General features: G+C 50.3%; 1 protein-coding gene across 1 annotated transcript in view; it reads right to left on the reverse strand.

Moving 5' to 3' along the window:
• Positions 1 to 17,684: 17,684 nt before the first annotated feature.
• Positions 17,685 to 27,353, reverse strand: part of FKBP6 (FKBP prolyl isomerase family member 6 (inactive)) — a 28,958-nt gene continuing 19,289 nt past the window's right edge. The window contains exon 9 of the mRNA XM_049639228.1: positions 17,685 to 18,208. The gene's annotated coding sequence lies outside the window, so the exon portion shown is untranslated. The remainder of the gene's footprint in view (positions 18,209 to 27,353) is intronic.

The following is a 27,353-nucleotide window of genomic DNA, read 5'->3' on the forward strand; positions in this document are numbered from 1 at the left end:
CTAAAAATGCTATTGGCAAAAAAGGAGGGAAGAACATGTAGGGGTGTATGCACAGCAGTCTCAGATTAAGGAAATGCCCTTGTGTTTGTAGTTTACTGAGAGTTTTTATTTTTAACATAAACGAATGCTATTTTTTCAATTGTTTTCTCTGCATTTATTGAGAAGATCATCTGGCTTTTCTTTTCTTTTCTTTTCTTTTCTTTTTTTTAACATTTATTTATTATTTGAGAGAGAGACACAGAGTGTGAGCCGGGGAGGGGTAGAGAGAGGGGCAGACACAGAATCTGAAGCAGGCTCCAGGTTCCGAGCAGTCAGCACAGAGCCCGACTTGGGGCTCAAACTCACAAACCGCCAGATCATGACCTGAGCGGAAGTCGGAAGTCGGACGCTTGACTGACTGAGCCACCCAGGCGCCCCATGGCTTTTCTCCTTTGACTGGTAATACAGTGAATTGCATTAATATATTTCCTAATAATACTGAACATTATTTGTATACCTGGTATAATTTGCAAGTTGGTCATAATGTCCTAATTTTTTTACTGCTACATTTAATTTGCTAAGTTTACTCAGAATTTTTGCATTTGTGACATATTCAGTGCTATTAGAAGAGACTGATTTATAATTTCCTTTTTTTCCTACTGTTTTTGTTGGGTGTTTGGGTTGATACTGTTATCAGCCTTATAAAATGAGTCAGTAAAACATTCTCCTTTTTTCTTCCTTGGAATATTTTGTTTATGATTTATATTTTATGTTCCTTGAATATCTGGAAAAACTCACCTAAAAAGCCACCTAAACCTAGTGTTTGTATGTATGTATGTATGTATGTATGTATGCATGTACGTACGTACATATTTATAGCAAGGGAGGAGCAGAGGGAGAGGAAGAGAATCTTTAAAAAAATTTTTTTTAATGTTTATTTTTGAGAGAGACAGAGTATGAGGGGGGGAGGGGCAGAGAGAGAGGGGGACACAGTGTCCAAAGCAGGCTCCAGGCTCGGAGCTGTCAGCACAGAGCCCCACGCAGGTCTCAAACCCACGAACTGTGAGATCATGACCTGAGCTGAAGTCGGACACTTAACTGACTGAGCCACCCAGGCGTCCGAGTATTTCATTTTTGAAGATGTCAAACTACTAGTTCCATCTATTTAATTATAGGTCGGTTTGGACTTTTGATTTCTTCAGGCATCAGTTTGACCTCCAACTTTTGGCTGCTGTGAACACTGTTGCTATGAATATTCATGCATATATTTTTGTGTGAACATATGTTTTCAGTTCTCTTGGTGGAATCGCTGGGTCCTATGGTAACAATATGGTTAACTGTTGCCACAGAGGCTGTCCGTTTTATATTCTCACCAACCATGAATGTGTTGTCCATATTTTTTCACATCCTTGCAAACGTGTTTTTCCTTTTTTAAAAAAATATAGCCATTCCAGTAGGTACGAAGTGGTTTCTCACTGGGTTTTGATTTGTATTTACCTAATGCCTAATGATATTGGGCACCTTTTCATGTGCTTATTGGCCATCTGTATATCTCTTTTTGGAGAAATGTGATTTAGGTCTTTTACCCATTTTTAAATTGGGTTGTTGGTCTTGTATTGTTGGGTTTTTAGAGTTCTTTATATATTCTGGATACTAGTTCTTTATCAGAGATATAATTTACAAATATTTTCTCCTGTTTTGTTATCTTTTCACTTTCTTGGTAGTATCCTTTGAAGCATAATTTTTTTTTTTTGAGTTTGACAAAGTCCAATTTATCTATTTTTTTCTTCTGTTGCTCATGCTTTTAATGTATTTAAAAAAATTTTTTTTAACATTTATTTATTTTTGAGACAGACAGAGCATGAACCGGGGAGGATCAGAGAGAGAGGGAGACACAGAATCCGAAACAGGATCCAGGCTCTGAGCTGTCAGCACAGAGCCCGATGCAGGGCTCGAACTCACAGACCACGAGATCATGACCTGAGCCGAAGTCGGAAGCTTAACCGACTGAACCACCCAGGCGCCCCGCTTTTAATGTCATTTCTAAGAAACCATTGCCAAATTCAAGGTCATGAAGATTTACTATGTTTTCTTATAGGAATTTTATCACTTTAGCTCTTACGTTTTGATACAATTTGAGTTAATTTTGACTGATTTCTGTTTGTTGAACTACTATTGTATTTCTGGGATAAATCCCACTTGGTCATGGTATATCATCTTTTTTATATGCCGTTGAGTTCACTTTGCTGGTATTTTGTTGAGATTTTTTTTCCTCACCTATATTCATAAAGGCTATTGGTTTCCAGTTTTCTGTGGTTGTATGTTTTTGTCTGGCTTTGACATCAGGGTAATACGGGCCACGTAAAATGAATAAGGGGTATTCAGTCTCATGGATTATTTAGAAGTATGTTGTCTCATTTTCAGGTGTTTGAGTATTTTTTTGTGTTATTGTTGCGGATGCCTAGTTTCAGGGCACTAGAGTCACACTTTGTATAGTTTCACTTCTTTAACATTTGTAAAGGTTAGTTTCAGGACACTGAATACAGGCTATCCTGGTGAATGTTCCATGGGCACTTGAAAAGGAGGTGTATTCTGATGTTGTTGTATAGAGTGTTTTATAAATGTTAGATCCAGTTGACTGATGGTCTTGTTCTTTCTTCAATGGCCTTTCTAGTTTTCTGTCTTCCAGGACTATTCCCACTCAGCTGAGAGAAAAGTGCTATAGTCTCTGTAATTGCGAATTTGTCTATTTCTCCTTTCATTTCTGCCAGCCTTTGTTCCATATATTCCAAAGCTCTGTTTTTGGGTGCGTACACGTTTAAGATTGCTAGGTGTCCTTGGTAAACTGAACTTGTCCCTTGTAAATTTCTTTGCTCAAAAGTCTACTTAGCCTGATCTTAATATCGCCACTGCAGCTTTCTTTTGAATGTTTTCTTTTTCCATTCCTCTACTTTCAGCCTATGTGTATCATTACATTTGAAGTAAGTTTCTCGTAGGCAGCGTATTGTTAGGTCTTGTTTTGTTTCTCCTTCCATCCTTTCTGACAATCTCTTTCTTTTAGTTGGTGTGTTTATCTACATTTAGGATTATTATCTACCTGTGGGGATGTAGATGTACCATTTTATCAATTTTCCGTTTTTCCCTTGTATGCTTCTCTATTTCCCCTTTCCTGTCTTTTGGGTTGTTTGCATGCTTGTTAGTATTTTGTTTCATCTATTGTGTTTCTGACTGTATCTTTTTGTATAGTTTTTTAGTGGTGTCTCTAGGGAGCATACAGACTTAACTTTTCCAGTCTATTTAGAATCAATGTTTTACTACTTCACATGGAGTATAGAAACCTTACCATAATATAGGTTCCTTTCCTCTTCCCCTTTACATTGTGGTGGTCATATCCTACGTGGACCTACGCTGAAAATCCCACCAAACAATGTTATAGCTTTTTCCTTTCAACTGTCAGGCATCGTTTTTGAAACTTAGAATAGTCTGTTGTATTTGCCCAGACATCTATCATTTCTATTGCTTTTTTGTCAAGCCCGATGTTCCAGGTTTCCTTCTGGTATTATTTTCCTTCTTTTTTAAATTTTAATTTTTATTAAAAAAATTTTTTTTAATGTTTTTATTTATTTTTGAGAGAAAGAGAGAGAGAGTGCGAGCCGGGGAGGGACAGAGGGAGACACAGAACCTGAAATAGGCTCCAGGCTTCTAGCTGTCAGCACAGAGCCTGACATGGGGCTTGAACTCACAAACCATGAGATCACGACCTGAGCCGAAATTGGACGCTTAACTGACTGAACCACCCAGGCTCCCCATCGTCCTGTTCCTTTAAAGCAAGTTTGGAGTCTGTCTCTAATTAAACCTGGGACCAACAGATATGTTAATCTCTCAGTTTTAGGTTTTGCAGGGTAGAGTCAATGTGAATCTAAAACTTGTATAAGCACTGGCTCATGGTAACAAACTATCACGAGGGATTTTTAAAAATTCTACCAGCCAGGTTGGAAAGCCAAATTTCCTTCTTGTCCTCTGTGCCTAAAGGTCCTTCCTTCTTCCCCAGCACATGATTGCACTGAGGGTATCACCCCCCACAGCTTCGGCTCTAGTTGGGGTCTCTGCTTCAACCCCCACTTCGGTTGGTCCAAGGCCTCACCTTCCCTGGATGACAACTGGTCCCCACTTTCTGTCTGTGCCCTCACCACTCCCTGGTCCCCCGGCGAGGGCAGTTGTGGCCAACTTCATTTCGGGTTGGAGAATTTCCTTTTGTTTCTTCACTTCTTGGACTTAAAAGGATGTGGTTTGTTTCTTCACTTCTTGGATTGGAAAGGATGCTGTTGGTAGTTTTCTTTTGTTTGACTGTTTTGGTTTCAGCCTGGCTTTTCTAGGTGTTCAGAGCCGGATGGTTTTCAGGTTATATAATCCACTCTATTGCTCAAAACAGAAGTCCCAATCTAAACACGAACTAATTTTTTTTTTTTTAAACAAGAATCAGAATTGTACATTTTCAGAGCCCTCCAAGCAGGTAGAAGCTTGGCAGAACACAGCTTGGAAACCAGTGATGCCCAAGGCAGAAGTCAGGCTTTCTGCCACCTGCTTCCACATTTCCAGTCCCGGCACCCTCACGCTCTGGGACTGGGGGTAAGTTACTTAGCTTCTCTGAGCCGTCCTTTTCCCGAACAAGAAGTCAGGATAATCCTGCCTAGCGCCCAGGGCCTGGAACCACGTAGGGAAAAGTCCTGGCCTGGGCGACGCTGTCTGTCTTCGGTAGAATCTTGAAATTTTTCTCAGGTGTAATGCCGCTCTGCACCGCCAGGTGAATGGTGGCTGACCGGTGACAGTTCCCAGGCACCGCTGCAGGCTGTTTCAAGCCCACACAGCGGGCAGCGGGCATCGGTAGCGAATACTGTCTCCCCCAGCAGAACGCGGGACACAGAGGTCTCGTCTCCTTTTCTGTTCATTTCTGTAAGGACAGTCCGGGGCTGGCCCCACCTGATGGCAGTGCTCTTTGACCAGCCCTGGGCAGGGACCCCTTGAGAAGGCACCTCACTCCCTCCTCACTGACCTCCTCTCCAAACAGCCCATTCATCCTGGGGTCAGGCTGTGGGCCGTGGTTAGAGAAGAATCCCCATCCTTCTCCCCCAGACCCCGGGGCCTCGAGGGCGGACACCCCAACGGAGGCGGCGACCCCCGGGGAGGCCCCTGCGCAGGAAGAAAGGCATTTCTGTCTGGCTCTGAACCCGCCTCGGGTTTCGCACTTCCCCTCCCCAGGACAATCCCGACCTTCACCGTGAAGGAACTTTTGCAAACACACACACGTGCGCGCGCGCGCGCGCGCGCACACACACACACACGCGCACACACACACACGCGCGCGCACGCGGATGTATTTTTGGAAGAAGGGGAAACATTCCAAGAGAACCTCTGCTCGGCTGAAAATGAAGTGAAGATTATATTAAGAATGAAAGGCGAGCGGGGCCACTCGGCGCACACAGAAGGCCCTTTCATCGCGCCCGGCCGCGCGCCGCGGGCAGCTGCCAACACAAACGCGGGCGGAACAGAACCTGCGGAGCCGCCGGCCGCGCTGCCAGGCCGCGTCCCCGCCGATCCGGGGCTGGCGCCGCTCCCGTTTCCGCTCTGCTGACGCGCCGAAATCGCAGGCGGCGGGGACCCCGGGAGCCGCTGGAGGAGAGCGCCCGTCCGGGCGGGGTTCGGGGCGTGGCGTCCCCGGAGCTCCACCCGCGCGCGGCCCCCCCACCCCCACCCCCACCCCCACCCCCGGGGCGGCCCGGCTCCCGGCTTCGGGCCACACCCCTGCCTGCCAAGCCTCGCTGGAACGGCCCCTCCGCTCCGTGGGCTGCTCGTCCGCCGCCGCCTAGCCTCGGGAGCGCTTAGGGGGCTCAAGGCCGCCTCCTCCGTGAAGCCTGCCTGGGTCATCCCTGCGCTGGACTCTCTCGGGCCTTCCTCGCGCCCCCAAATCCCCTTAGGTCCGAGCCCTCGACAGGGTCTGGCCCTCCTGCAGTCCAGTGCGAGCCTCCCCCGACCCCCAAACGTGGTGGTGGGGTGAAGAACCCACTCCTACCACAGGACCCGGATGCCCAGTGCTGGTCCTGAACGGACCTGTTGGAGGTTCTGTTGGAGGATGGGCAGCCTGATGGTTTGCCAACTGGGCCCTCTCATCAATGTTGGGAAAGCCACACAGCCCCGCCCCATACATTCCGTCATGTGGAATCTTAAAAGGTCGCGTCTAATATCCTCTCCGTAGCTGAAGTAAAGCCTGAGCGCTTTCATTTGGTATTTGCGGCCTTCACAATGAGCTACCTGTTTCCCTCTCTGGCCCTGAGTGGTCTTACACTCTCCCAGCACTTTACCATTTACAGAGGACTTTCACGAGCCAGATAGGACGTGATCCCACCACAAGCCACTGGACAAGGAAACCGAGGCTTTGGTATTAAATGCCGCACCTGAGGTCACACAGGCACGAGGATGAACTGCAAAGTTGTGTCGGACCATGGCACTCCGCCTCTCGCCCTCGGTGCTCCTGCGCCCTCCCAGCCACACTGCCTGAGACTGTTCCTGAACCCACACTCGGGGGGTCCCACCGTTGTGCGGCTCTGGAACTCCCTCCGCCTCCCCGCTGACCTCAGTGTGTGCCCACCTACCGGCCCCTTCTCTGAGCCTGCAGCCTGCCTGCGGTCATTGTGCTCCTGACGCTGTAGGCTGGACTGCTGCACTCCCACCCTGCTTCGGCTGCACACAGCCTGCCCTGTGCCACCTTGGACCCGCCTTTAGGGGGTCGGGCGCCTGGGTGGCTCAGTCGGCTGAGCATTGGACTTCCGCTCAGTTCATGATCTCAAGGCTCCTGAGTTGGAGCCCTCGCTTTGGGCCCTGTGCTGACAGCTCAGAGCCTGGAGCCTGCTTCCGATTCTGTCTCCCCCTCTCTCTGCCCCCCTCCCCACACCCCACCCCCAAATAAATAAACATTAAAAATAGGTATTTAGGGGGCAAAAGCCGTAAGATGTGGCAGTGGATGAGATTTGGGAGTGAAGACAAGGGAGAGGAGTCAAGCATGGGGGCCCCTAGGTTTGTGCCTGTGTGGGGGTGTTACCATCAGCCAGCCTCAGGAGCATGAGAGAGAAGAGGGACCAGGGAGTGGTGGTCTCAGGGTCCCTGGATACAGCACCGAAGGTTCCAAAATGGTGGGGCTGGAGGAGAAGGTCTGGGAGGCTCTGAGGTAAAGAGGGAGGCTGAGGCCTTGGAAGCCAATGAGTCTGCCCAAGATGAACTCATTCATATGGAAGAGAAGAATACCCAGGACACAGCTCCAACATTTAAGGGACCGAGGAAAGGGGAGGGAGGGGAGGGAGGGGCAGGAGGAAGGGGAGGAGGCGAGTCAGCGAAGGAGGCAGAGAGACCTAGCACGAGCACCGAGCACCGGAGAGTGGTTTGCAAAAGTGGCATGAGAAGGAATTTTAACAAAGGAGTGTTCGAAACTGGCAGAAGACCTCAGAGGTCTGTGGGAACCTTTCCAGGAGGTACGCGCTCACCAGACCGTCAATTCAGGGGTCACTGAGGACCTAGGTCAGAGTGGTGTCCGGAGAACGGTGACAGTAACAGGCCAAGGGGTGACCAATGGAGGAGGCGCTGAGAGAGCAAGTGCAGACAAGGGAGCCAAAGCCTGGCTGGTGCGGGCTTAACAGGCAGGGGGAGGACACACTGAAAGCTGCGGAGTGGAACCAAAGAAAGCAAAGGAGACTTGGAAAGACATCCATGTTCATGGATTGGAAGATTTCATATTGTTAAAATGGCAGCATTCCCCAACTTGGTCTATAGACTCAAATCAGTCCCTACCAAAGCTTCCCCCAAAGCTGCTTTTTTTTTTTTTTTTTTTTTTTTGCAGAAATGGACAAGCTGATCCTAAAACTGATACGGAAAAATTCAAGGAACCTGGAATAGCTAAAACAAACAAACAAACAAAAGAACAAAGCTGGAGAACTCACAGTTCCTGACGACAAAATTTATTGCTAGGCTACAGTAATCAAGACCGTATGCTGGTGGCATAAGAATATAGACTTCAAGATACATAGTTTGGTAAAATAGAGAACCCCATGTATCTATGGCCAATTGATTTTTGGCAAGGGGGCCAAGACCATTCAATGGGTCTTGAGTCATTTATTCTACAAATGGTGCTTGAACTGGATATCCATACCATATACAAAATGAACTCAAAATGGATTGACAACCTCAATATAAGAGCTAAAGCTATAAAGTCCTTAACAGAAAATGCAGGGGTAAATCGTCATGACCTTAGATGTGGCAATGGTTTCTTGTATATGATACCAATAGCATAACAAGAGTAAAAACAAAAGATAGGTATATGTGGACTGCATCAAAACTTTTGTGTTTCCAAGGACACCATCAAAAAGTGAAAAGGCAATCTACAGAATGGGAGAACATTTTTGTAAATCATAAATCCAATATGGGACTTGTGGAATACAGAACTCTTACAATTCAACAATAAAAACTCAAGTGACCCAATTAAAATATGGTCAAAGGATCTACATAGACAGTTCTTCATAGAAGATTTACAAATGGCTTACAAGCACATTAAAAGATGCTTGACTTCAGTTGTCACTAGGGAAATGCAAATCAAAACCACAATGAGATGCCATTTCACACTCCCTAGGATGGCTATATTCAAAAAGATTTAAAAAAAGGGGTGACTGGCCAGGGAGCTTGAGACCCTTGATCTCAGGTGAGTTCGAGCCCCACGCTGGGTGTAGAGGTTATTTAAAAATAAGATCTTAAAAAAGAAAGAAAGAAAGAAAGAAAGAAAGAAAGAAAGAAAGAAAGAAACAAAAAAGGGAGCCGGGGTGGTTCACTTGGTTAAGCAGGCTCTTGACTTGGGCTGAGGTCATGATCTCACGGTTTGTGAGTTGGAACTCTGCATCGGGCTCTCTGCTGTTAGCATGGAGCCTGCTTTAGATCCTCTGTCCCCCCCCCCCTGCCCCTCCCCCACTTGCACTCTCTCAAAAATAAATAATAAAACATTTAAAATTTAATAAAAAATGGGGCGCCTGGGTGGCTCAGTCGGTTAAGTGTGACTTCGGCTCAGGTCATGATCTCTCGGTCCGTGAGTTCGAGCCTTGTGTCAGGCTGTGTGCTGACAGCTCAGAACCTGGAGCCTGCTTCGGATTCTGTGTCTTCCTCTCTCTTTGCCCCTCCCCTGCTTGCACTCTGTCTCTCCAAAATGAATAAACATTAAAAATAAATAAATAAATAAATAAATAAATAAAAACAAAAAAAGTGCTAGCAAAGATGTGGAAAAACTAGAACATACAATACCTGGTGGGAATGTAAAATGGTGGAACCTCTGTGGAAAACAGTATAACTGTTCCCCTGAAATTTACACACGGAATTACCATAGGACACAGCAATTCCATTCCTACGTATACACCTAAAAGAAGTGAAAACAAGTGTTCACACAAAAATATACACGAACGTTAATAGTAGCATTATTTGTAACAGCCCCCGAGTGGAGACGAGCCAAACGTCTAGCGGCTGATGAATGATGGACACAAGGTTGTGTCTCCACACAAGAGGATACTGGTCATCCGTAAACAGGACTGGGGTCCTGCCACATGCTACCACGTGGATGAACATCGTGGTTAGCGAAAGAAGCCAGACACAAAAGGACGAACGTTGTTTGGCTGCACGTATATGAAATCTCCAGAATACACAGATCCATCAAGATAGAAAGTAGATGGGTGGTTGTCAGAGCCTAAGGGGAGAGGGGAATGGGAAGTGACTGCAGATGGGTATGGCGTTTCTTTTTGGGGTGATCGAAATATTCTTGAATTAAGATAGGATGAGAGTTGGAGAACTTTGTGATCATGCTAAACCCCCCCCCCACTGAATTGTATACTTTATTTTTGTCTATTTATTTATTTTGAGAGAGAGAGAGAGAAGGAGAGGGAGAGAGAGGGAGGGAGGGAGAGAACAGGAGCAGGGGAGGGGCAGAGAGGGAGAATCCTAAGCAGGCTCCACTCTCAGCACAGAGCCCAACACTGGAGCTCCATCTCGCGAACCTTGAGATCACGACCTGAGCTGAAACCAAGAGTCAGCTGCTCAACTGACTGAGCCACCCAGGCGCCCCGGAATTGTATACTTCAAAAGAGTGACATTCATGGTAAGTGAATCACTTTTCATTTTTTCAACAAAGGAGAAAGAATATACGAAGAGATTCTCCTGTAAAAATTGTGAACTCCCCTGCCTGAGCAGGAGAAGGGACTGGGGATGGGATGAGGGGCAACAGTTGACTGCATGGATGAGTTTCAAGAGGTGAATGGATAGAATAAAATAAAAGCAGTCTGGCTGTGGCTGAAAAGAGGGGCGGCACTGAAGGAATGTTCTGGTAGGAATCAGAGGCTGGGCCATGTGCAGAGGCAGGAGGGAAGAAGCATAGGAGGAGCACAGAGGATGGCGGATGATCTGCATGAGGCCAGGATCAATCACACGGACCATAGACGGGCAAGGGGCAGCACCCTTCTATCCCCCAGGACACAGGGGAGGGGGCAGGATGGGCAAAGATACAGAAGAGGTAGGGGTGAGGAGAGAGGGGGGCCTTATTTTGTGCCCGATGGCCTTTACTGTCTCTGTGGAGGAGGAGGCCAGGTCTCTGGGGCCAGAGAGCAGAGTGGGGGTGCTTGGAAGGGAAGGAGGGGGTCTGGGAATCATGGTGAGGTTGGGAAGGGCCTCCTCATGGAATCAGAAAAGGAACCAGTGACGCACGAGAGGCTGCTGAGTAATCCTGAGGTTGGAAAGGCACTTTGGTGATTTTCACATCCATTCCTTGGAGCCTGAGTGAGGCTCTTTGTGTGCTGGGGACACTGTGCTATTGATGGCTGGTAGCTATCGGCTGCGGCCATACAGGGGTCGGCCCGCCTGGGCGTCTGCATCACCGTCACCGAGTGGGGAGGACGTCGTGGGGGTAGAGGTGCACAGCGCTTGCAAAGGAACACGGGTGATGGTGCCCAAGGGAGAGGCCCCTGCGCTGGGGAGTCGCTTCATCTGTGGGGCGGGGACTGAATGGTCAGGACTTCAGCCAATGCCGTGGTCTCCGACCTTCCCAGCCAATGCCACGTTTTTGACAACTATTCACAATCAAAGTTCAACACCCTCACTGCATTTCCAGCCACCTCGTTGCTGCCTGCTGTGGCCCCAAGGGCTCTCCATGACACCCAGGGATGCCATCGGATTTGATTGACTCTCAACAAACAGCATGGAGGGAGGTAGTCGTTCAAGAAGGTGGAGAAGCCAGGCACAGAGCAGGACTTCGTCCACGTGCCCTTGTGCCCTTGGCCCTTCTCTGGGCTGGTGACTGTCCTCCAATCTGCAGCCTGCAGACCTGCCTAGGGTCCCTGGCTGGGGTGTGAGCCAGCACAAACGACGGGCCCCCTCCTGCTGTATGGGTGCTGTTCCCAAGCCTGACCCATCAGCATCTGTCCTGCCCTTTTAGCAGTCACCGTGCCCCACCCCCTGCCCCCAGTGAGCTCCCAGTCAGTCACAGACAAAAAGGGTTTGTCTTTTCTTTTTCATCAAGGGTCCTTGAACCAGGTTTTTTCCCCACAGGAAACCAGCTGCGGACCTCATTCCAAGCCACCTATTCCACATTATCTGACTTGTCCACGAAGTGTTCATAATGAGATCTGTGTACGCCTTGGACAAACTGGGGATCCTGTCAGACTGTGCTGAAGAATGGACAACCAAAGTCAGGTGAAATATTGTCCTTGCCCTCAAGAAGCTCTCACTCTTGGGGAGGTCAGGCCAGACCATCTGAGGACTGTGGTGTGATGCGGACCTAGGACTGGGCGTCTCAGAGGTAGCTTTGTCAGAGTGATCAGGGAAGGCTGCCTGCAGGAGGCGGGGCTTAAGACAAGCTTTCTTCCCCCTCTCTAGGTTTATGCATGTATTTTTAACTACCTTATATGCGTGGTTTTGCATAAAGAAATTTAAATGATTTTATCAAAAAAATTTTTTAGTATTTATTTTTGAAAGGAAGAGAGACAGAGCACGAATGGGGGAGGGGCAGAGAGCGAGGGAGGCACAGAATCTGAAGCAGGCTACAGGCTCTGAGCTGTCAGTGCAGAGCCTGATTCGGGGCTCGAACTCATGAGCCGTGAGATCATGACCTGAGCCAAAGTTGGACGCTCAACCGACTTGAGCCACCCAGGTGCCCCCAAAATAAACGATTTTTAAAAACATGAGAAATATTTTAATATCAAAGAAAGAAGAAAGTCTCTGTGATTTTGTTTGATGGACTGGGGGATAGAGAAATTCACTCTCGTGCCGTGTGGCCCCTTTGCCATGCTTACTGGGACCGCCGATGGTAACTGGGGACACGTGTGTCTTCACTCAGGGTCCCACCAGGACTTTGACCAGAGACCCTATCTTAAACTGAGTTCCGGAAAAGGAGTCTGGTTAGAGCAGCACAGAGATGCGGAATGGTGTGAGCTGTAAGGGCCCGACAGCAGCTCAGTGTGGCTGGAAGGCAGGGAGCCTGGCACATAGTGGCTGGAGGGGAGCCAGGCCTTCTGTGCTAAATCAGGGAGTTTGAACTTTATCTCAGAGGCTACTGGGAGCTACTGAAGCATTTAAGCCGGGGCAGGACAGAGCTAGCAGGTGGAGGAGGGATAGTGGAGCCCAGACTGGACCGGGGAGGCTGGCTGGGAGGGCGATCAAGGTTAGGGTCAGATCCAAGCGTGGCAGAGATGAAGAGTTGGGGGCGGCACAAGGGACATTAAGGGGGCAGAACTGTCAGCCCTGCAGACATGGGGTGAGGCTGAGTGGGAGGGAGAACAGCAGGACCCTGGGAGTCTGGCTCAGGGAACAGGGGAGGGGACAGGAGCAGCAGCAATTGAGGGAAATGATTTTAATTTCCCTTCTGCCGAGGGTGTTGAGGTACGTTTTGTGTGTGTGTGTGTGTGTGTGGTTGGGGGGGTCTCACGAGCTATGTAGGGGTCCTGCCAATACAAGCCACACCGAGCAAACACGAATGAGTTTGGGAAGCCCATTCTTTAAGATCAGACAATGATGCCACAGTCTCTCATTGCCCCACCTCACAATTTACCTCAAGAGGCTCTTTGTAAAAAAATATCAAAGTTTATTTATTTGTTGAGAGAGCGAGCGAGCATGAACGGGGAAGGGGCAGAGAGAGAGGGAGAGACAGGATCCCAAGCAGGCTCAGCGTTGTCGGCACGGAGCCCAACACAGGACTCGAACTCACAGACTGTGAGATCGGGACAGGAGCCCCAAACCAAGAGTTGGCCACTGAATCGACTGAACCACCCAGGCGCCCCTACCTCAAAAGGTTCTTAGAGGGGACTGTCGCCCTGTCAGCGTGGAGCCTGCTTGGGTTTTCTCTCTCTCTCTCTCTCTCTCTGACCCTCCCCTGCTCGTGCTGTCTCTCCAAAAAAAAAAAAAAATTAAAAAAAAAAAAAAAAAAAAGGTTCTTAGAAACCAACAGGAGGTTTCCCAGAAGGAATTTGGATTCAGATTCTGCTAGGGTATAAGGAGAACCCACCGCTGAGTGAACACCTTCCTGGCACAGGCCCCAAAGGGTTGCTACAGAGACGTCTGGTCACCTGGCAGGAATAAGTCTGGGGCTCCCTCTGGGGTCACGTGGCCCCTTTTCTGGAACCCCTATTTTCTTAAGTAGCCATGTGTCTGCATTCTGTGGCCTGGGTGCTGTTGTGTCCTGGGATTTCTCCACACTCACCCCCAAGTCCTGTCCCTTTCTGCGTGTGAACGTTTCAGGGTGTCTCCACCTTGATGTGAGCAGTGCAGGGGTGTGGTGGCGGGGCGGGGGGAGGGGGGGGAAGGTCAGCGGGAGGGAGAAGGACGGGGAAATTGGGGTTTGGGTGAACTCCCTCTCTACCCGCCGCTGTGCTTTTTGGTTTGAATGGAATTAAGAGTATTGGGTTTATAAGAAAAACATTGTTTTTGATTTATTACAACATTTCTGTCCTATTGTATTATCTGCTGCCATTTCTTTTTCTAGAATGTCTGCCTCCAAAGCCAAACACATGAGTGCACGTGTGCAAACATGCACGCACGCACACAGACACAAGCACACGGGCATTTTGTGCTTAACCGATACTCTGGATTAAATCAGACTGCTCGCATCGTTGTATCATTACATGACTGAGTTGACCAGACATTAGAGAGGTCAAGGTAAGCCTCTTAACCAGGTGAGGAAGAAGAAGGAGAGCAAAGTCTCTCTCTGCAGCCAGCCTGGCCCCTTGGGGGTGAGAGACTGAGGCGCGTGGCAGGTTTTCCCTGGGAAAAGAGCGCCTTGGGCTCCCCGTGGCCTACAGGAGGGTCTGGGTCACTCGGCCGGCCGGTCACACAGGCTCCCTGGGGTCTGGCCTGCCCACTCCCCTCAAACCCGAGGGCAGGCTGTGTTCCTGCCTCCTCTCTCCCTGGAGCTCCCCACCACCGCCCCATTCTGGCCTGCCCGGCCTGGGCGCTCAGCGCCGGCGGTGCCTGCTGCCTTTTCCTTGTTGAGAGCAGCGGCCGGACTCTCGGAGCCCGGTCCCAGCACCGGGCACAGGCCAGTCTTTACTGAGCGACCGTGCTGACGACGCGGGCAGAGAGGGGCCGGGTGCCCGTCTCAACAGGTCACCATCTCCCATAAAGGGGGGCCGCGCAGGCCACTCGCTGTGGCTGAGGTGGGCCACGGTTTCTCTGGGGCCGCCTGGCTCGCTTGGGGAGGCATGCGGTGGGTTATGTCGCCACCTATCGCCTGGTTTGCTCGGCAGAAGTCAGCCGGGGCCTTCCTTCGGGCTTGGCTTGAGAGGGGAAAGAACTCAAGCCCTCCTTCTGAAGACGGCGCCCGGCCCTGGGCGGAGACAGAGAGGGAGAGGTTCCTGACAACCCGGTGGAAAGTTGGAACCAGGTCCTCGCTCGGCTCCGGCCGCACGGCCTGGGGCAAGCGCTTCCTCCCCTGGGCCTCGGCCACCTTCTCTCCGATGATGACGACGCCGCCCAGGGCCGCGGGTGCTGGCAGGGCTGGAGCGGGGAGAGCGAGGCTCCCCGAGCTGGGGCCGTGCGGAGGGAGCCCCGTGGAAGAGGCGGGCCGCTCCGGGTTAGTTTCGGAACCTCCCTAAGCCACCTTCCTCCTTCCTTGACGAGTTCACCTCACAGAGCCGCGGCAGGAATGAACGGAAGCCAGGCCGCGAGGGTCCCGTCATTACCCTGCCACCACACTGCCCGCCGAGCCGCGGGGAGGCTGACTTCGTAGCGCCGCCCGACGCACACCTCTCGCGAGAACGCAAAGACCAAGCCGCACACGCGGCCCGGCAACCCGGCTGTCTGCGCGCGAGAGGACACGGGGACGACGGAGAGGAAACAGGGGGGGCCCTGCACGGGCCGGTGGTGGCGTGCCTTGACCGCCGGGCGTAATTGCGTCTATTGTCTGCACCTGAACTTACAGAGGAGCCTAAACCGCCAAACCCACTTGAGGGAAAGAGTGGTTTCCCGAGCGCCAACTGCGCGACGCGGCCGGACGAGGCCAGTGCCACCTGGGCTGCACCTTAGTTGCCTCGTGCTGGCCTCCCGAGGAGCCCTCTCCGAAGTTTCTTTGGAGATCAGCCACATACGAGCTGGTTTCCTGGTCCTTCGGGGGCCACACGGCCCCCTGGCAGAAAGAGAAGACCCCAGTGTCCCGCGTGCACGCGCACGGTGACGCCCACCACGTTCCTACAGTCCCGCTCCGTCCTTGCCGCCGGCTGGCCCCGCCGCCCGGTCCCTCAGCATTGGACCACACTGGCCACACCCGGACACATCGCAGACCATGCAGAAGCCCTCAGAACGCAACATGGAGCCCCCCGTCTCCCACGCCTGCGCTTGCCGGAAGGGCCACTGGGAAGTCTGAAGTGCTTTCTTCCAGTTCTTATTCACATACGTATATTCACACCCCCGTGTGTCGTTCTCCAGGTTCCGTCTTGGTCGAAGCCACAAAGTGTCCCCAGGACAGCGGCACCGGGAGCTCCCTCGCCACTCCCCTTCGAAGGACTTCCGGTTGCTTCCAGTTTTGCCACGGCCTCAACCGGTGGCACAGGAGCCGCGCCTTTAGTCTGCAAGCGCAAGTGGTCTCAAAGGGCAGAGGATTTATTACAAGTGGGACCTGCCGGGTTGAAGAGTGTGTGTTCCAACTCGTCGTGCTTCCAGACGGTCTTCCCAAGAGGCTTCAGCCCAGAGTGACCTTCCTGAAACACCCACCTGGGACCACTCCTCTGCTAAAGCTTTCGGCGAGTATCCCCCAAGGAAAAGCTGGGGAAAGAGGCCGAGAGGGGAGCGGGCAGTGACGGGGCGGCTCCCACCGCTCGAGGGTGCTGTGTGCACCACACACGTGCGTACACGTGCGCGCACGCTGGGGGGGGGGGTGTGCAGGCAAGGCTGGGGCAGGAGTTGAGCAGCAAGAACTGAGGGAGAGGAGGTCGGTGAAGACTGAGGAGTGAAGACACCAGAGTGGCACTTAAGACAGCGGGGCTGTGCGGCCACACCGGAGGCCAAAGAGGAGAGAGCAGGTGGGCGGATGGCCTTGCTGGGTGCGGAGGCAGGGCTGGGCGAGGTGCTCGTGCAGGGCGGGGGGGGGGGGGGGTTTGGTCTGGAGGGGTTGAGGGAGGTCCGACTCCAGGTGATCCCAGGCCGTGGTCATGAGGTCTGGAGCTGATCTGGGAACCATCGGCAAGGTCTCCACGGCTTCTCGAGAAAACCGTTCTTCCGAGGCTACCAGAGGGGTCACCCAGGGAGGCCTCTCAGCACCCTTTCTCCCCAGGCACAGTGGGAGGGCCCAGCCTGCCCCGGGAAGACTTGGCTTTTTGCAGAGGGTGGGGACACGGGCCAGGTGCCTCTTGGGTCAGGAAACACGTCCGGCCCCGTGGTCTGGCTGGGTCACTTGTGAGGCCTCGGCCGCTGGCCGTGTGGACTACACATGGGAAGTTCCGGGAGTGATTCTGAAGAGTGAGGGGTGGGGCGTGGTAATAAGAGTGAGACCAAAGGGCTGCCCGAGGGGTGGGAAGAAATCAAGAGCTTCCAGCTCGGAAACTCAGGGAAGAGCCTAAGAGGGAAACGCCTGCTGGATCTGACTGCCCCACAGGTCAGGGCGAGACACCGGGAAGGCAGTGGGCTGGGGAGTAACTGGCAGCAAGAGTGAAGCCAGTGTAGACGACACCCTCGAGGAAGGTCGGCCAGGAAGGAAGATGAGGGTCGGGAAGGGTGAGGAGGGAGGGCACAGGGTTGACAGAAGGACCCAAGGGCAGCGTGGCTGTGGTGGGAAGGCCCGGCGCATTCGTGTGAAGACCGCGACAAAGCTGTGGGGTGGCCTGCGGGGCTCAGGGCCAGAGCCCAGACGGGGCCCCTCCCGCCTCGGCACCCGCAGGGAGCCAGGCCCCAGCCCGGGGGGAACCAAATGGGGGGTAGCCGGCTCCAGCGTTTCTACTGGATTTGTCCCACAGCAGCACCTCCCCACAGAAGGGAGGTTTCAAGGGAACCCCCGTCCCAGTGCGTGGGCATCTCATTCCCGGGTACGTCAGGAAGAAGTGCTCTGGAGAAGAGACCCAGTTCTGGCTCTTGCCGATCCCCTTGGTCTTGACGAGCAGCTGTCCCTCTACCCCCACTACTGACTTTACAAATTTAGTCGAATTCACACAATGTATACTGGATCTTGCCAGGACAGGGAAAGGTTTTATTTATTGACAACGAAAACATGTGTAACATAATTCTCTCTCTAAAACAGAAAACCCCATAAAATACACAAAGCAATCTCTATCTGTATTTACCCAGGGACATTAACAGCCGGAAGGGGGGCTGAGACTGGGAGAAAAGCCAAGGACTAATTCCATTAAAAAAAAAAAAAAAAGAAAGAAAGAAAAAGAAAAAAAGAAACTGAATTAAAAAAAAAAAAATAGCATTTTCCTGCTTGTCAGTAGCTGCACTTCCCCCTACTCCGTGTATGAAAACGTGAAACAGAAAACAGCACCTGTGAAAACATACTTCGGCCATGCCAGGCAGAGATGAGGCAATGGCCCAGGGCTGGGGAATTCCTGCCCCGACTTCCAAGCAGGTCCCTGCAACACAGTCTGCCCTGGGCAGTTCTTTCCCAAAAGCCCCCCGCCCCCAACGACGACGGACAACTCCAGCAGCCTGGCTCCTCTTGTTTGAAGTTCAGTCGGAGAACCTAGGAATCAGGCACAGCAGTTAGGAATCCGACAGGGCTCAGTTGCCCCACACTGAGCCCTCAGCTGCAAGGGCCACAGGCGGTCACAGCCACACATCAGAAGGAGCCAAAGCCGGTCGGTCCCAGGTCTGTGGTGACGACACTAGACGGGGTCGGGGAACAGACGCATGGCTGTAGAGCCCCTACTGGATGGGCTCTGGGAAACGGTAACCAATTAACATGGCGGCTCTGAAAGGCGAAATCACGAACACAGGACAGTCTCAGAAAATCAGAACAGAAAGGACCCTCACTTCATCCAGCTCAACTTCATTTTTCAAATGAAGCCCCAAAAATAAAAGACTAATTTTTGAATGCAGGTAGAGCCATATTCATTAGAATTTCTCAACTGTTCCACAAGGAGTGACACTTCCTTAGCCATTTAAAGATGTGAAAAACACCCCGAAGAGTCCAATATAGAAGCAGCTGCTTCTCAGTGGGATACCACCAAAGACCTGTAAAACACACTGGGCAGCACGAGCCACCAGGATGTCACCACACTAAGAGCCTGGACAAACGTTTCCCAGGCAGCTCCATGGCACAACCGCCATCACACTGCACACTGGTGCAAAGAGACAGGGTGGCGGTTTATCCAGAACCAGAAGACCGCAGTTCAACTCCTGGGTGCCACTACTTCTGCTCTGTGCTCCCGTTTCCTCATCTATAGACCGTGCACGATAACATGAACTTCACTGAGCTGGTAAGATCGTGACAGTTATCTGAAGGAGGGCATGTGACAGATGCCATTATAACAACTACTGATGGTTCTGCAGTCTTTGCCCACCATCCCTCCTCCCTGATCCCCTGGCACTAAACACTGGCCCCAGAGCTGCAGAATGTGGGTACACAGAGGGCTGGGAGGCTGGGTGTGCATTCCCAGCACTGGGGCAAGCAGATGTGCCAGTAAGGATACTGCCTCCACTCCCTTCATGAAGGACAGCAGTTTCTGAGGGGAGGAGAAGCCCGCGTGGGACGCCCCCCCTGGTGTAGGAGCAGCACCCCAGAACAGGGAGGGGAAGGCCAACGCTTCCTCCTTCAGTTGTCCATCTTGTCTCTCATTTAAATCTATGAAGAGCGCTTTTTGTTCCTATAAATACTGTGGAACTCTTCTCATTATAAGCCTTTGTTGGCCACCTTTATCCCAAATTACAGAAAAACATGGCACCAGTAAAACATGGCCGTGAACTATGAGATCATGACCTGAGCTGAAGTCAGACCCTTAACCAACTGAGCCACCCAGGCGCCCCTCTTTATTTTTAAAAGTGAGCGAGCATACACCCAAGAGGGGAAGGCACAGAGAGAGACACAGAGAGAGAATCCCAAGCAGGCTCCATGCTGTCAGCACAGAGCCTGATGTAGGGCTCAAACTCATGAACTGTGAGATCATGACCTGAGCTGAAATCAAGGGTCAGATGCCTAACCAAGCGAGCCACCCAGGTGCCCCTGGAGAAGCTTTTTAAGAAAAGAGGGACTGTTATGGCTGCCCTGTGGGGAAGAGATTGAAGGGGCACTAGGCTCTCAGGCTGCTCTGCCCAGCACACTGAGGTGGGAGCTGCAAAGCGGGTCCAGGCCTTCAGAGACTGGCAGCTTCACTCTTCTGTTGGGCAGCGCTGTGCTGCCCAACATGTATCCCCATGTATTCCTCCACAAACCCAAGCTGCCACACCAGAGCAACCACTCTAAGGCCGTCACACTGGACAGGCCACATGTGGGCTCCAGTCAATAGTCCACACACACGCCTGATTAGAATGAGGCCCCTTCTCTATAGCCCCAGAAGTGGGAGGCGTTTGCTGCACCATGCCGGGCATCCAGACAAGGGAGGGATGGGGTGGGACCACACAGGATGCGTGAGGGCAGAAACATCAAAAGCACTTTCCTGTCCAAACCCAAGCGAAGTTATGAAGAAACAATAGGCTGGCAGTAATCTCATGAGGACCTCTGATGCAATCACACCGAGAAATGTCTAGCTGTGGGGCCAAAACCAATCTGACATCACCTCTGATCACTTGCAACTACTGTCCAGCTTGAGGCCTAACAGGACTTCAGAACCTACTGATGAAACAAGACAGAGCTCAAGCCCCAGAATCAGTAAGGGGAGAGGGAAACCCACCAGAGCTTCCATGGAGCATGATTTAGTCATTCCACTATGAATGCTACCGTTTGTTGTACAAACATGAAGAGTCAGTCTACCATTAAAGTGTAAGAAGCAGTTAATTTACCCTGTATAGATGTGAACCCTTTGTTCTGGGTATTATGAGTCCATAAACAGAAATTTGGGTACAACTATTTATTACTGTTTTTTAAAGATTTTATTTTTAAGTAAACTCTACACCCAACGTGGGGCTCAAACTCACGACGACCAGGAGTCGCTTGCTCCTCTGACAAACCTGGCCAGGCGTGCTGGGAAAACTATGTTATTTATTTATTATTGTGAGAGAGAGACAGCACGAGTGGGGGAGGGGCAGAGAGAGGGAGAGAGAGAAGCCCAAGCAGGCTCTGCACTGTTAGCACAAAGCCTATGCGGGGCTCAAACCCAAGAACTGTGAGATCTTGACCTGAGCCAAAACCAAGAGTCAGACACTTAACCGACTGAGCTACCCAGGTGCCACTTCCCCCCGCCGACCAGGAAAACTACTTTAGACATTTGAATAAAATATAAAGATGTATATCCCCAATTCAAATTAAGGATGGAAATAAACTGCCAATAGTTTAGAACCCTAAACCTAAAAAAAGAACTATAAAAATACTAGAAGGAAACAAGACATTACTGGCTGGCCAAGGGGAAGCATAAACAGACAAATGAGAGTAATGGAGGAGAGACAAACTGATGAGGCCCCTCTTACAGGTAGTCTCACTCCCTGTCCCCCAACTCCATTCAACAGCAACATGCTCTTCTGACTGAGCCAGCCAGGTGGCCCCTGAAATGTCTTTAAATGCATGTTACATAATACAAAATACATAATTCTATTTGTGGGAAACACCGCATATACACCCACATTCTCAAATATTCACAAAAAACCTTCAGGAAGGACACATATAAAACGTCAACACTGGTTACCTCTGGAGTGTGGGCTTGGGGACTGAGAGCTTTTACTTCTCAACCTTTTTAAAAAAAAAAAAAAAAAGCCTATAAGCATGTAGCATTTTCATAATTTAAATTTTACTACTGACACACAGCTGTCAGTATGGGTGGGGTGAGTAGAGGAAGCAGCACGCAGAATGCTGATCATGGTCAGATGGGTAATGCATACATGGGGAGGTCGACACGCCATCCTTGCTACCTTTAAATGGGTTTGAAAATCTCCATTTTATCATTATTATAGCTTGAAAATAATCAACTGGAAAAAAAAAAAAACCCATCTCAATCTAGTTCGTATCCTGTGCAGTGACTTCAGACATAAATGCTGTGATCAATATTCATTCAGTGTGAACACGTTCCCAGGAACGGATGGTAGAGAGAACCGCCAAGATCAGACACTGGGATTTTAGGAGGTTCAGGTAGTTGAATTTTCACACTGGAACCAATAAAAAGTAACACTTGAGCACAAATAAAAAGATACCAAAATAGAAAAGTTCACATTCTGCAAAACCAAATCTCGTAGCACACGGAGGCACAGTCAGAGGAAAAGGTCAGCATGTCTCCAGGGCTCACAGAAAGATAAGCTCAGAGACCTGCACAGACAAAAGCGGCCCCACTTAGGCAGGGAACCCAGACCACGTTCCAGCAAGCAGACGCCCGCTGAATACATTCATACTCAACAAGCGGCTTCCAAGGAGCGCAGAGCCAGGCCCGGGGAAAAGGCAGTCAATGTGAAAGAGAGACTCAAGTGAGGATACAATCGGCGTCTACAATAGCTGCACACAAAAGTGAGCAGTAACCAGAGAAGAGTGTGAAAGTGTAACAGAGGAGCCGGGGAGGTGATGTAATCCTGGAAGCCCGAGCCGGAGGCTGCAGAACTCAGGATGTGGAGGCTGGAGGCGGGAGTCCAAAGCCCTGGGCTGGGCAGGGTGAGCAGGGTTCCCACGGCGTCGGGTGCCAGACCCACCCGGTCTCCCTGCCCTCTCCGGCAGCGCTTCTGTCTAGTGCCGCCCAGGGAGCCAGAGTGAAGGGCCCACCTTGAGCGGCATCTGGGAGATACACCCGTAATGGTGGGTCGTTGAGAAAAGTGATGAAAGCTGTGGATCCCTCTTCAAGATCCCAGCCAATGCACAAACATTGCACGTAAAGGTGAAGACTCACAGCTCCTCCTGGAAGCTGTTTAACTGGTTCTCTTTCTCCAAAAGCATTACTCAGCCCATCGGAAGAACCTAGCCTGGGTATCTCGAGTAATTCCATGGTGGGGAGAATTATTTTAGAAGGAGCCAGAACCCATTCACACTCTTGTGACGTGCTGATCTGGCCTATAAGGTCCTCCAATCTGCCACTCCTGCTCCTGCCACCCTGCCAGGCAGCTGTTCAAAGCAGACACTCGCTGCTGGGCCCTCCTTCGACTGCCCCCGCTTCTGTGGCTCCATGCTGACTCCTACTATTGCTGGCCTCTTGGCCTCCCTGGTGGTCCTCCGGCTCAGCAACCTGCCCCTTCCCTGGGCCACATTCCTCGACTTCTTAGTGCCCGCCTGAGTCAGGGGCCATACAGTGGTGTTCCCTGCCGCTGGGAACCCTTTCAAGCTCTGAGTGGTCCCTCCAAGCCCACCCTTTCTAGGCTAAGCTGAACCAAGCATGCCCCAGTCCAGTGGAGATGGCCAGGACCCACAGCATAGCCCTGCTGCACTTCCGATGACAACTGTCAGAGCTTATGGCCATCAACCTCCACGGTGCAAAGGTGGAAGCAGCAGGGCATGTGGTCCAAGGGGTAAAAAGTGCCACCCAACTGCTACCTTTGTTTCAAAATAAGGTTTATATCATTTAACATGTGTGGTTTCTAGTACCATCCAACCCGTCTCCTCACACAAAAAGGTCTGGAGAAAAGGCCTGCGCTGCCATGGACCACAGACCAGCTGCATCCACATGACCTGGGAATGTTAGAACCCTGAATTCTCGGGCCCTACTGCCCTGTGGAACCAGAAGCTCTGGAAGCTGTGCTCACACTCTACCCTCTCGCTCCCGCTCACTCCACACCCACAGTGCTCTTGCCCTTTGTTCCCGCTTCTCCACTGCTGCCCGGGTCACCGTAAGTTGCCACTGGCAAATCCAATGAACATTTTTCAGTCCTGGTCTTTTGAGTCCTCTGTGCTGCTAGATTTGACCCTGCTGGTTACTCTTTGAAATCTGAGCCCCTAGTCGGTCTGCACCTTTTCTGGAGTCAGAGGCCCCTCTGAGAAGTGATGGCAGGCATGGATTCTGGGGATACACACAGCTATTCAGGGGTTCGTGGATGCCATGATGCCCACCATTGACTCCTGACTAAACCTCCTGTTCTACTTTGCTGTTTTCACAGTGGCTCGTTCTCCTCCTGCTTTCTGTCCTCTTTTGTCAGCTCAAAGCTGGTACTCCGGGGTCCAACCTTGGCCTTCCTTCCTCTTTCTACCCCTCCTCCTGGGTGACCTCATTCCCATTCCTGGGCATACTGCCCTGCAGATACTTGTGGCTGCCACCTGCTCTCCAGCCCTCCAGCTGTCTGCTAGCCACCCCCACCTACATGTCCTGTAGTCACCTCAAATTCCTCAAGCCCCAGACAAAAGATCCCCATCTTAAAACTCCTTCAGTTGCTAACCCCTCCATGGACCCAGTTATTGGAGCTGGAAATCTGGGGATCATTCTTGATTCCTTCCCCTGCTGCAATACCAAACTGTGATTCTTGCCACCAAAAGCAGTCCCTGAATTTCTTCTTTCTCCACTCACCCCGTATCTGCATTCAGGCCCCCATCTGCTAGCTGTGAGGTTGGCTGTGGCAGTCTCCTGGTCCCAGGGTTTCCCCCTGATCTCCATTATTCCCCCAGCCACCAGAAGGGATTACTACGAGAGAGGAAAGATTCCAAGGAAGGCTGTTACGGTGACCTTATTTGGGATACAAGGATTAAGTGCAGAACATTTAGGATGTAGGATTGTGAGTTATCTTAAAGAGATGTGTGGTTTCCCAGCAGTTGTTGTTATAAATGCATCCCCCAAAGACGTCCATGTCTTAACATCTGGAACCTCACACTATGTATGTATGCTACCGTTAGAGTGGCAAGGAGAACTTGACCATTAAATTAAGGATCTTGAGATGGGAGATTAACCTGGATTACTTGGGTGGGCCCAGCACATTCAGAAGGATCCTTCCTTGCAAGGAGGAGGCAGGAAGAGGCAGGAGGGTCAGAAAAAGAGAAGAGAACAGGACAGAAGAAGAGAGGAGGGAAGGATAGAGAGAGAGAGAGAGAGAGAGAGAGAGAGAGTGTGAGAGAGAGAGAGAGAGAGAGATTCATGGCAGGGGGAGACTGAAGACGCTATGCTGACGGCTTTGAAGATGAAGAAAGGGGCTACTAGCCAAGGAATGCAAGCAGCCTCTACGGGCCATTTGTTCTAGTGGCAATAGGAGTACAGAGGAATTTGCTCTATCTTCATGGATATCACAATAAACTCACCTACCCCCTGCCCCAGAAAAGAAAACGACAAACAAGCCCTATGATAGATCAGGATGCCAACAAGAATTGTAGAGAAAATGCCCGCATCTGTCTCTCACAGCCTTTCTGGTTCCGACTGTGAAAATGACCGTGGTGGGTGTGGTCACAACAGGGCAGACTGTGTCCTCTGTGCTAGAGGTGATTTTTGCTCATAGCTCCCTCCCTTTGTCTATTAGATTTGAAAACCGTTCACTGGATTCTTGAAACTTTGGGGCTCATCCCAGTTCCTCTCGGCTTCACCCCCATGTTTCTAGCTTCTCTGCAAAACCCTGAGGAGGGCAGCCAGGAAAACCAGCTAAGACTGTCTTCTCCCTCAGGTGTCCCAAGACACTAAGACACTTGATGTTCATTCCTTATTGCTTAGCCTCTCTCCGTTCATTATGTGCGCCTGTACCCTTGTTCACCTAGATCGGTGTCTGGGATTACATATGCCTGGAGGCAGGGTTTATGAACCGGGTTAGGAACCCAAGAAATTAAAACGGACTAAGCCAACATCTGACAGAACCTCAGGAAATACACAGTGACCCTACAGATCCGATCACTTCATCCTACACATGATGCGATCAAAGCCCAGAGGGGTTCGAGGACTTTGCTACAGTCACAGCAAGGGAGTGAAGACGGAGAAGCCCAATTTCCCATTTATCAACCCTGCAGTGAATGGTAAAGGGCACTTCCACGATTGCAGATTTTGAAAATTAGAAAAAGGAACCTAGTGATCTCCTGCAATTTAATTAAGTAGCCCTCACTGATACCTCATGCACAGAGAGCACAGAATGGACTGAAGTAAACCTTAGGAGGAAGCAGGTTTCAGGCCCATCACAGGTGCCAAGAGAGGATGTGAAGAGGAGTGAAGGGGCCAAAGAAACTCTGCCAGGGGAAATGCTTTCCCAGGCAGGGGTAGAATGAAAAGGTGCCAACCTGAGTGGAGTTATTTATAGTCACACAACAAAGGGATGACTTCAGTGATACCTCCTGAGCTGGGAGAAAAGGCATTTCACAGATATTCAAAAGATCAAGGGACTGTGTCTAACAGTTTGCCTGAAAAACCGACAGGGCCCTCATCTGACAACAAGGGAGCGCCTGCCTGGCCCAGTTACCCTGGGGAAAATACAACTACATTTTGAGGAGAGAAAAAAAAAAGTTGGAGATTCAGAGGAAAAAAAAAAAAGTGGAGACTCAGAGGAATAAAGTCAGAATAATAATATATAAAATTACAAAAATACCTTTAAATGAGTTATTTGTTCAGGACTCAGACGAGTCTAACTGGAGGCATGAAACATCCTTATAGACTCAAGCGTCGATTTGTGAGTTTCTTCTTAATCTCTTTGGGAAGAGGGGGATCAAAGAGATTCCCCATCTAGATCCAGTCACATACTGGATATGGGGAAAAGATGATTTGCTCCTAGGGTTTCCTGGCAACGGACTAGCCCGGCCGGACACAGGAAGGCTATTTTGGAACGAGGGAACCCCTGACCCCAGAGGACATCTCTAGCTTCTGTGGTGGCACCAAGCTCTGTGGGGCCTGCTGCTTTAGTGCTCACTTCAGGCCAACTCTCTGAAGCAGGACGAAATCTCAGAATTTCAGCGAACAGGAATGTATTCTCTGCAGCATGGCTTTTATTTCCACCTGAGCCTCCTGGGAGCTGCTCTGGCTTCCCAGAAAACATTCTTTTTTTTTTTTTTTAAGTCTGTTAAGATACTCTTTCCCTGAGGCTGGCCACACAACATGGCTCAATCCTCTTAATTCTACAGCTCAAAGGCTTCAGCTTAAGTGTGGAAAGCAGGAAAAAAAAGGAAGAAATTCTTAAACATCTAAGTGAGGGAGAAAAATCCATGGGCACCTGGTGGTAACACTCCAACTGAAGAGAGCTGCTGAATATATTTAAAGCTTCAGATATCATCTGGGGTTTAGATTTCAAATCCAATGAAAATGGTCAGAGTTGTTTATTCATAAGCACAAAGACCTCCACAGGGAAAGGGTCTAATTCTCTGAGCTTCATGCCTTTCCCAATCTGTAAAGTGGAAACAATCATTTCTCCCTCAGGAATGTCGGAAAGATGAATGGGTTTGAGAACAGACCTACAATAGTGCTCAGACTCCAGGAAGAACTGTTGAAAACCCTTCACTTGGGGCACTCCTGCTAGCTCATTACGGAGCTCGGCCTTACTCCCGTAGGTCAGACAGAAGCATAACGTGAATTCCAAAAGCCATACAGAAACAGTGACATGTGTAACTATATCAATAGGCAAAACAGCCTGGAGAATATTTCAAGTTACATAACATTTAATTAACATCCTTCACATAAAAAAGGGTTTTTACAAATCAACTATAAAGACCCAAAACGAGAGCAGGCCAAGGAGATCAAGAGGCAAGTTGCTTTAACAGTAGAGAGAGCCAATTAAAAACACAAAAAGCCGCTCAACTTCACTAGAAATTGGAGATGTACAGTTGAGATAATGCAGCACTCGTGTCCACTGTTTCAGCCAGAAAAATCCACCTGAGGAAA

The sequence above is a fragment of the Panthera uncia genome, chromosome E3 (genome assembly GCF_023721935.1).
Source record: "Panthera uncia isolate 11264 chromosome E3, Puncia_PCG_1.0, whole genome shotgun sequence".
Classification (NCBI taxonomy): domain Eukaryota; kingdom Metazoa; phylum Chordata; class Mammalia; order Carnivora; family Felidae; genus Panthera; species Panthera uncia.